Source organism: Marmota marmota, unplaced genomic scaffold, assembly GCF_001458135.2.
Source record: "Marmota marmota marmota unplaced genomic scaffold, marMar, whole genome shotgun sequence".
Classification (NCBI taxonomy): Eukaryota; Metazoa; Chordata; class Mammalia; order Rodentia; family Sciuridae; genus Marmota; species Marmota marmota.
Genome location: NW_026006383.1, coordinates 217,350 through 224,158, shown reverse-complemented (window position 1 = coordinate 224,158; position 6,809 = coordinate 217,350). Strand labels below are relative to the sequence as shown.

At 32.5% G+C, this 6,809-nt stretch overlaps 1 long non-coding RNA gene across 1 annotated transcript in view; it reads left to right on the top strand.

The window, feature by feature from the left end:
- The first annotated feature begins 5,854 nt into the window (after positions 1 to 5,854).
- The window catches only part of LOC125614738, a 9,691-nt gene continuing 8,736 nt past the window's right edge, over positions 5,855 to 6,809 (top strand). Inside the window, exon 1 of the long non-coding RNA XR_007345305.1 lies at positions 5,855 to 6,016. This is a non-coding gene — a long non-coding RNA (uncharacterized LOC125614738). The remainder of the gene's footprint in view (positions 6,017 to 6,809) is intronic.

Below are 6,809 nucleotides of genomic sequence, written 5' to 3'. Positions count from 1 at the left end.
GATTTCATCTGTAATTTGATGCATATATTCATGATAACTTGCTAATAGTTTTCTTCATTTCATGGCCTAATTCCTATTATATAGTGACTTTCAGTACAAAGATAATTGTAGCCATCTAAAATTCATTAATTTGGCACTGAACCCCCATTTCCAGACTAATGAGGGTGGCAGGGTTTATGTAAAGCAGGAGTGGTGTGAAGACCAGTGAGAAATCTAGGAGATGTGGACAGGCAGTGAGGTGGAGACCAGGTTATCTAGCATCTCTTTTATTCTTTGTGAAAGTATATTGGAATTATTTTAGCAAACCTTTAAAGATGTGAGGATGTGGAGTATTAACTTGAGTCTCTAATAAGAGAGGGATAATAACCTCTGTAGAATTCAACACTACCAATGAGACCTGTGTAACCATTTTTGATTGAGATTTCAGTAGTGTGTTAAACATTGCAACTTATCAAGAGCAGTATGTAGAGATACAGGGCTCACCCTGTTGTGTAACGAATGTGATAGTGACTAAATAGGAGTACACAATCTTCTATTTTCTTAAGGGAATTCAGAAATAAACCGAAGCTTACTGTTGTATGTAGTGATATTTTTTCAGAGTAAACATCATTATATAATAATAATAATAATAACAATAGTAATAATAATAATAATATTAATAATAATAATAAATTTTTAAAGTGAGCTGAGTAACAAAATCATTAACAGAAATATCAGGTAGTTGCGAGACATCTTGAAAAACAGCCAGCTGGTACCCTGAAACTACAACATGTATCAGAGTCTTCTCTAGAAGATTTAGCACATTTTCACATAAATTTAAAATATAAAGACAGGATTTAATGAAGAAACTAAGACAAATGACAAGTCAAGTATGTAGAAAATTGAACAAGTCATCTGTAAATCAACACCTGCTTAAGTAATAAAAGTTATTCTGGGATACTAATTTCAATGAACAGCTTTCTTTATATTTTCATTATAATTGATTTTATTATATTTGGGGATCTTTATACTGCACTTATTTCTTACACTTAAAATTTTCTTTTAGAATTTTTCTTTCTCTTACAAAATCAGCATCTTTCATTAAACTATCTAGTCTAAGGAAAGCTGAGACTTTTTTCTATAACCCAGCAGCTTTTCATGCTGTCTCTACTTCCATGGTACAACAAGGAAAACTAAATTAGAGGTACTATTTAATAGAATGTTTCAGGAAAATTTGTTATTTTTACTTCATTTTTGTGCATCTATTCAAAATCTGCAAGTAATTACTAAATTGACTTTAAAAATGTGTACAAATCTTTTTATGCTTTTCTCAAAATACAGATATGTTTTAGGTTTTAGACTAATTATTGAAAAACTTAGGCTATTTCTTTATTTTTTTCTTTATTTTAGATACATTATGAAGCATATAAATATTTGTATTATGTCTGGACTGATATCCAAACTAGACAATGAAAAATGTTAGCTAAGTTTTTTTCAGTACATTTCTTAAAAGGCATTTTTATGATATATGTAATGCACCTGACACCAAATTCACCCATATAACATGTAAAATTCAGTGTCTCTTAGTACATTAACAGAGTTCTGTAACCATTTACACAGTCAATTTTAGAATATTTTCATGTTCTTGAAAAGAAACCTGGCACCTCTTAGATGTCAGTTTTCTAATCCCTACACGTCCAAAGTCCTAGAAAACTACCAATATATTATTTTAGTAATTTACAAATGTAAAAAATAGTAATTTTATTTATTTTTTTTAACTTTAGGCAAGCCTCTATTTTATTTTTACGTGATTTTTAAATTTGTTTTAATTAGTTACACATGACAGTACAATGACCTTGACCTATCAGACATTTGAATCACATGGGATACAATATCTTATTTTTCTGAGTATACAGTTTGCAGAATCACATTGGTCATGCATTCACATATATACACATGGTAATAATAATGTCCGTTTCATTCTACTATCCTTCCTATCTCCCCAGCCTTCCTCTCCCTTCCCATCATTTCTCTCTACCTAATCTAAGGTAACACTATTATTTTTTTCTCACAGCTTCATACATGTATTTTGTATAACAATGAAGGTCTCCTTCCACCATCCATGCAATTCCCTTTCTCCCTCCTTTTCCCTCCCACCCCTCTTCCCTGTGTAGAGATAATCTTCTTCCCATGCTCTTCCTCTCTTCTCCATTTTGAGTCACCCCCCTTATATCAGAGAAGACATTCAGCATTTGTTTTTCTGGGGATTGGCTAACTTCACTTAGCATAATCTGCTCTAATGCCATTCATTTCCCTGCAAATGCCATGATCTTAGTATTTTTAGTGCTAAGTTATATTCCATTGAGTATATATGCCACATGTTTTTATCCATTCATCCATTGAAGGGAATCTAGGTTGGCTCCACAGTCTAGCTATTGTGAATTGTGTTGTGATAAACATTGATGTGGCTATGTCCCTGTAGTATGTTGTTTCTTATTGTTCTTATTAGATGTATATGACAGTAGATTGTATTTGAATATTTACATTCATAGATTATAACTTCACGTTTTTATATTTGTATATAATATGGAGTTACACTGGTCATGTATTCACATGTGAACATAGGAAAGTTGTGTAAGGTTTATTCTACTGTCTTTTCTGTTTCCATTTTCACTCCCATTCCTTTTGTCTATTTCACTAACTTCTATTCTTTCCTCCCCCATTCATTACTGTGTGTTAGCATCCACTTATGAAAGAGAACTTCCAGCCTTTGGATTTGGGGGATTGGCTTATTTCACTTAGGATGATAATCTCCAATTCCATCCATTTACTGGCAAATTCCATAATTTCATTCTTTCTCACAGCTGATTAATACTCCATGGTGTGTACATGACACATTTGTTTAATCTGTTCATCTATTGAAGGCTACCTCGGTTGGTTTCATAGCTTCAATATTGTCATTTGAGCCACTTTAGACATTGTTGTGGCTGTGTCACTGTAGTATGATGATTTTAAGGATTTTGTGTGTAAACCAAGGAGTGGGATAATGGGTCAAATGGCGGATACATTCCAAGATTTTTGAGGACTCTCCATACTGCTTTCCAGTGTGATTGCACCAATTTGCAGTCCCATCAGCAATGTGTAAGTGAACATTTTCCCCACACTACCACCAACATTTATCATCATTTTATTCTTTTCAGTTCCCATTCTGACCCGAGTGAGATGGAATCTCAGAGTGGCATTTGCATTTCTCTAATTGCTAGAGATGTTGAATTTTTTTTTTTCATATATTTTCTGACCATTTGCATATGTTCTTCTGGGAAGTGCCTTTTCAGTTCCTCTGCCCATTTATTGATTGGATTATTAGTTGGTGTTCTTTTGGTGTTAAATAATTTGAATTATTTGTTCATCCTGGTGATTAATGTTCTATCTGAGGTGCACATGGCAAAGATTTTCTCACATTTTGAAAGCTCTCTGTTAATAATTCTTGATGATTTCCTTTGCTGTGAAAAAGTTTTTAGTTTGATACCAACCAATTTATTGATCCTTTTTATAAAAAAATTAGTTGTATATAGACCAAAATATCTTTATTTTTATGTGGAGGTGAGGATCAATCCCAATGCCTCACACATGGAAGGCAAGCACACTACCACTGAGCTACAGCCCCAGCCCCAGCCCAATATTGATGCTTTCAAAAATATTTTTAGTTGTAGATGGACACATTATCTTTATTTATTCAGGTGTGGTGCTGAGGATCAAACCAAGAGCTGTACACATGCTAAGCAAGCACTCTACCACTGAACTACCAGCCACCATTTGCTGATTCTTGATATTAACTTTTGCTTTTTGGAAACCTTGTTTGGAAGTTGGCTTATAGTTCTAACTCTAAAATTGCTCTGTAATGGATATTTCATACAAGTGAATTCATACAACAGTAGTAGGTCTTTTGTTTTTTTTTACCAGTTTCATTGACTTAGAATACTCTTTTCAGGGAACCTCTGTGTTCTAGCAAGAATTACTATTTTATTTCTTTCTGTTGTCTAGTAGAACTTTGTTTCATGACTATGTCACTTAGCCAGTTATCAGTTGCTAAACCATAAAATGCTTCCACCTCTTGACAACTCCAGTACTACATGGCTGGGGGCATCTATTTAAAAGTTAATATTTGGACATTCTTTTATTACCCTGCCTATTTGTGGTCTTCATGAATTGTGCCTATTGTACCATATCTCTGTCTTATTCATGCTGTACTTTCTGACTTGTCTGTTTTTATTCTCTTGATCATGTTTATTCAGAGATCACATAAAATAATTTTTTATTTTTCATGCACTTTCTCTGAATTTTCTGTCACCAACAGTGTTTGCATGGTGATTATCTTGTTGAGATATAAATTCTCCCAAGGTGAGAGTAATATCTGATATCCACAAATATTCTACAATGAATGGAAAATATTAATGCCTAATAGTGTTTTAACAAATTTACTATTTGATATCAACCAATATTTTTTGTTAGTAGATTGGCCTGTTAAGACTTTTATTCTAACTATATTTCAGTGACAAAATATAAAATTAAATTCACTTAATCCAATAGTGAAAGTGAATTCAGTATGGGAAAAATCATCTTCTATATAGATTTCCTCAACATTTATTATGTAGCCAGAATAGGAATTTATAGATCTGTAATCCTTACCAACTGAAAAGCTAATATACCTTATTATAGGAACTTAATCTACTCTTCATAATGCTGGTATAGATTATGTTTTGTTGCAATTGAATTTATGTAAAACTTGTTGTTTGAGTTTGTGTCGAATATTTTCAGTATCTTATTTTCATATTGTGTTTTTTCATTCTTCTTTTATTCATGCAGATGGATGATCTTACTACAAAGATGAACAATGCATCTTCAAAGCATTTACGTTTGAGAACAAACTATGAATGTTTTATGCAGAACTTGTTTTTTATAAAAAGTATACAAGATCATTTGAAAAAATAGAAAGGAATCAAAAGAAGTTGGAAGAAAATGTAGTAAACTTTCCAAGGCATACATGGAGCACTCGAGTAGAACGAGGACAAGGAGTACGGTGGGAATGTGACATTGAACATCGAGCAAGATGGGATTTAGAGGAGAAGCAAGAACAAGTATTTCTGATTTTACAGTCTATCCTACTTCTCTGCAATTTGCTTTCATTCATTTCATTGTAAACTGTATTTTGGAGATATATATATATATATAAAATAAGTTTATTCTATATCTCTTGAGGAAAGATGTTGTGTAGATTTCTAAGAGAAGGAAGACATTTGATGCCCCTTCAAATACCTCAATTTACATCATTCTTTCATCTAATTTGATCTGAGTAATAATTTTCATCAGATAACTGTTGGATATTTGATAATAGTGGACATAAGTAAGACTATGAGGAGAAAAGAAAAAATGTGATGCAGAAATATAACATACTTTTGAATTGTTAATTTAAATTTTTCAACTTTCATATTTTGAATTGATTCTATTATTCTTTAAACTGTTGGATGATCTGAGTGCTAACATGAGAATGATTCATTATTTTGAGCACAGATCAATGGTAGAGAGATAGCCTAGCGTGTGCAACACCCTGGGTTCCATTCGTAGTAGAAAGGAGGAGGAGGAAGGCATGGAATGAGGAACAAAAGGGGGAGAGGAAGAACTCAATTAATATTGGTTCATATTTAATGTAATTGATACTGATGACAGAAGTTTACAGTCTAATATTTTTTTTCTTCACATTTAAAATTGCTTTCTGAATTTTTGACTCAGAACTAAATAAAATAACTACATAATAATTATTTGGGTTCTAATTATTTTTAAAATATATTCTTTTTATTTTCTTTAGACACAAGAAGCAGCTCCAGAAATTTCAGAGCAGTTCAGAAAGACTAATTTTACTTCAATAAGAAGTCAGATGGAACTCAGAATTAGCCATCTGGAATCTGAACTGAAAATTCTAAGAAATGCAACTGAAAGAATATAGGCATTTCCATATAGAACAATCCAAATTCCACAAGTATGTAAAAACTTAGACTGAAAGAGAGCAACTTAGTCTCCTTAATTTGTGTCTACTGTATAACTTTGAGACAGTTGATGAGATCGGTAGCATGCAAAAGCTAACTAGACCCTATAATTTGTGGAAGTAATGTTAGGAAATGAATGTACTCTTGAAATATTAGTCTAGGAAGTTTATCTTTCACTCACCTTTGCATTTTTCATCTGAAGGTAAATTATCAAGCTTTCTTCCCTTGGCATTATCCTGTATGTAATCTGGTCTATTAGACTTTTAGTTAAGTATTTTTGAAGTTTTGTGATTCACATAGTTATATTGTGACAAACTGCTTCTACATGGCAACATGAACAAGTTTCACTAATTTTGAAAGATTATAACTTAAAACTTAAGTGTCCAGTGTTGCTTTAACTACACTCTGGGCACATTCTGACACCTGACAGATTAACTGATTTTATTTTAATTTTTTAATATTATTCTTATATGGTATCTAGAGACAAAATATTCTATATAGTTTTTCCTCTCTACATTGTCCTACTTGTGATGATGGGAAGTATAACCTGCAAAGTGGTTAAAAATATTCTGATGATCAGGGTTGGGGCCTGTGAGTGACAGAATGAATGGGCAGTCTCCTGAAGCCCTGGTAACAAATTCATGGGCCAACTTTCTAGGCAGCAGCTTTAATCTATCTTGATCACCCACTCACCTATCTTGTTCTGTACCAGTGGCTGTTGCTCTGAATTGTCTCAGTGTCAAATGCTTAATTTATCTAGGTAATAGGTAAAATATACATATGATG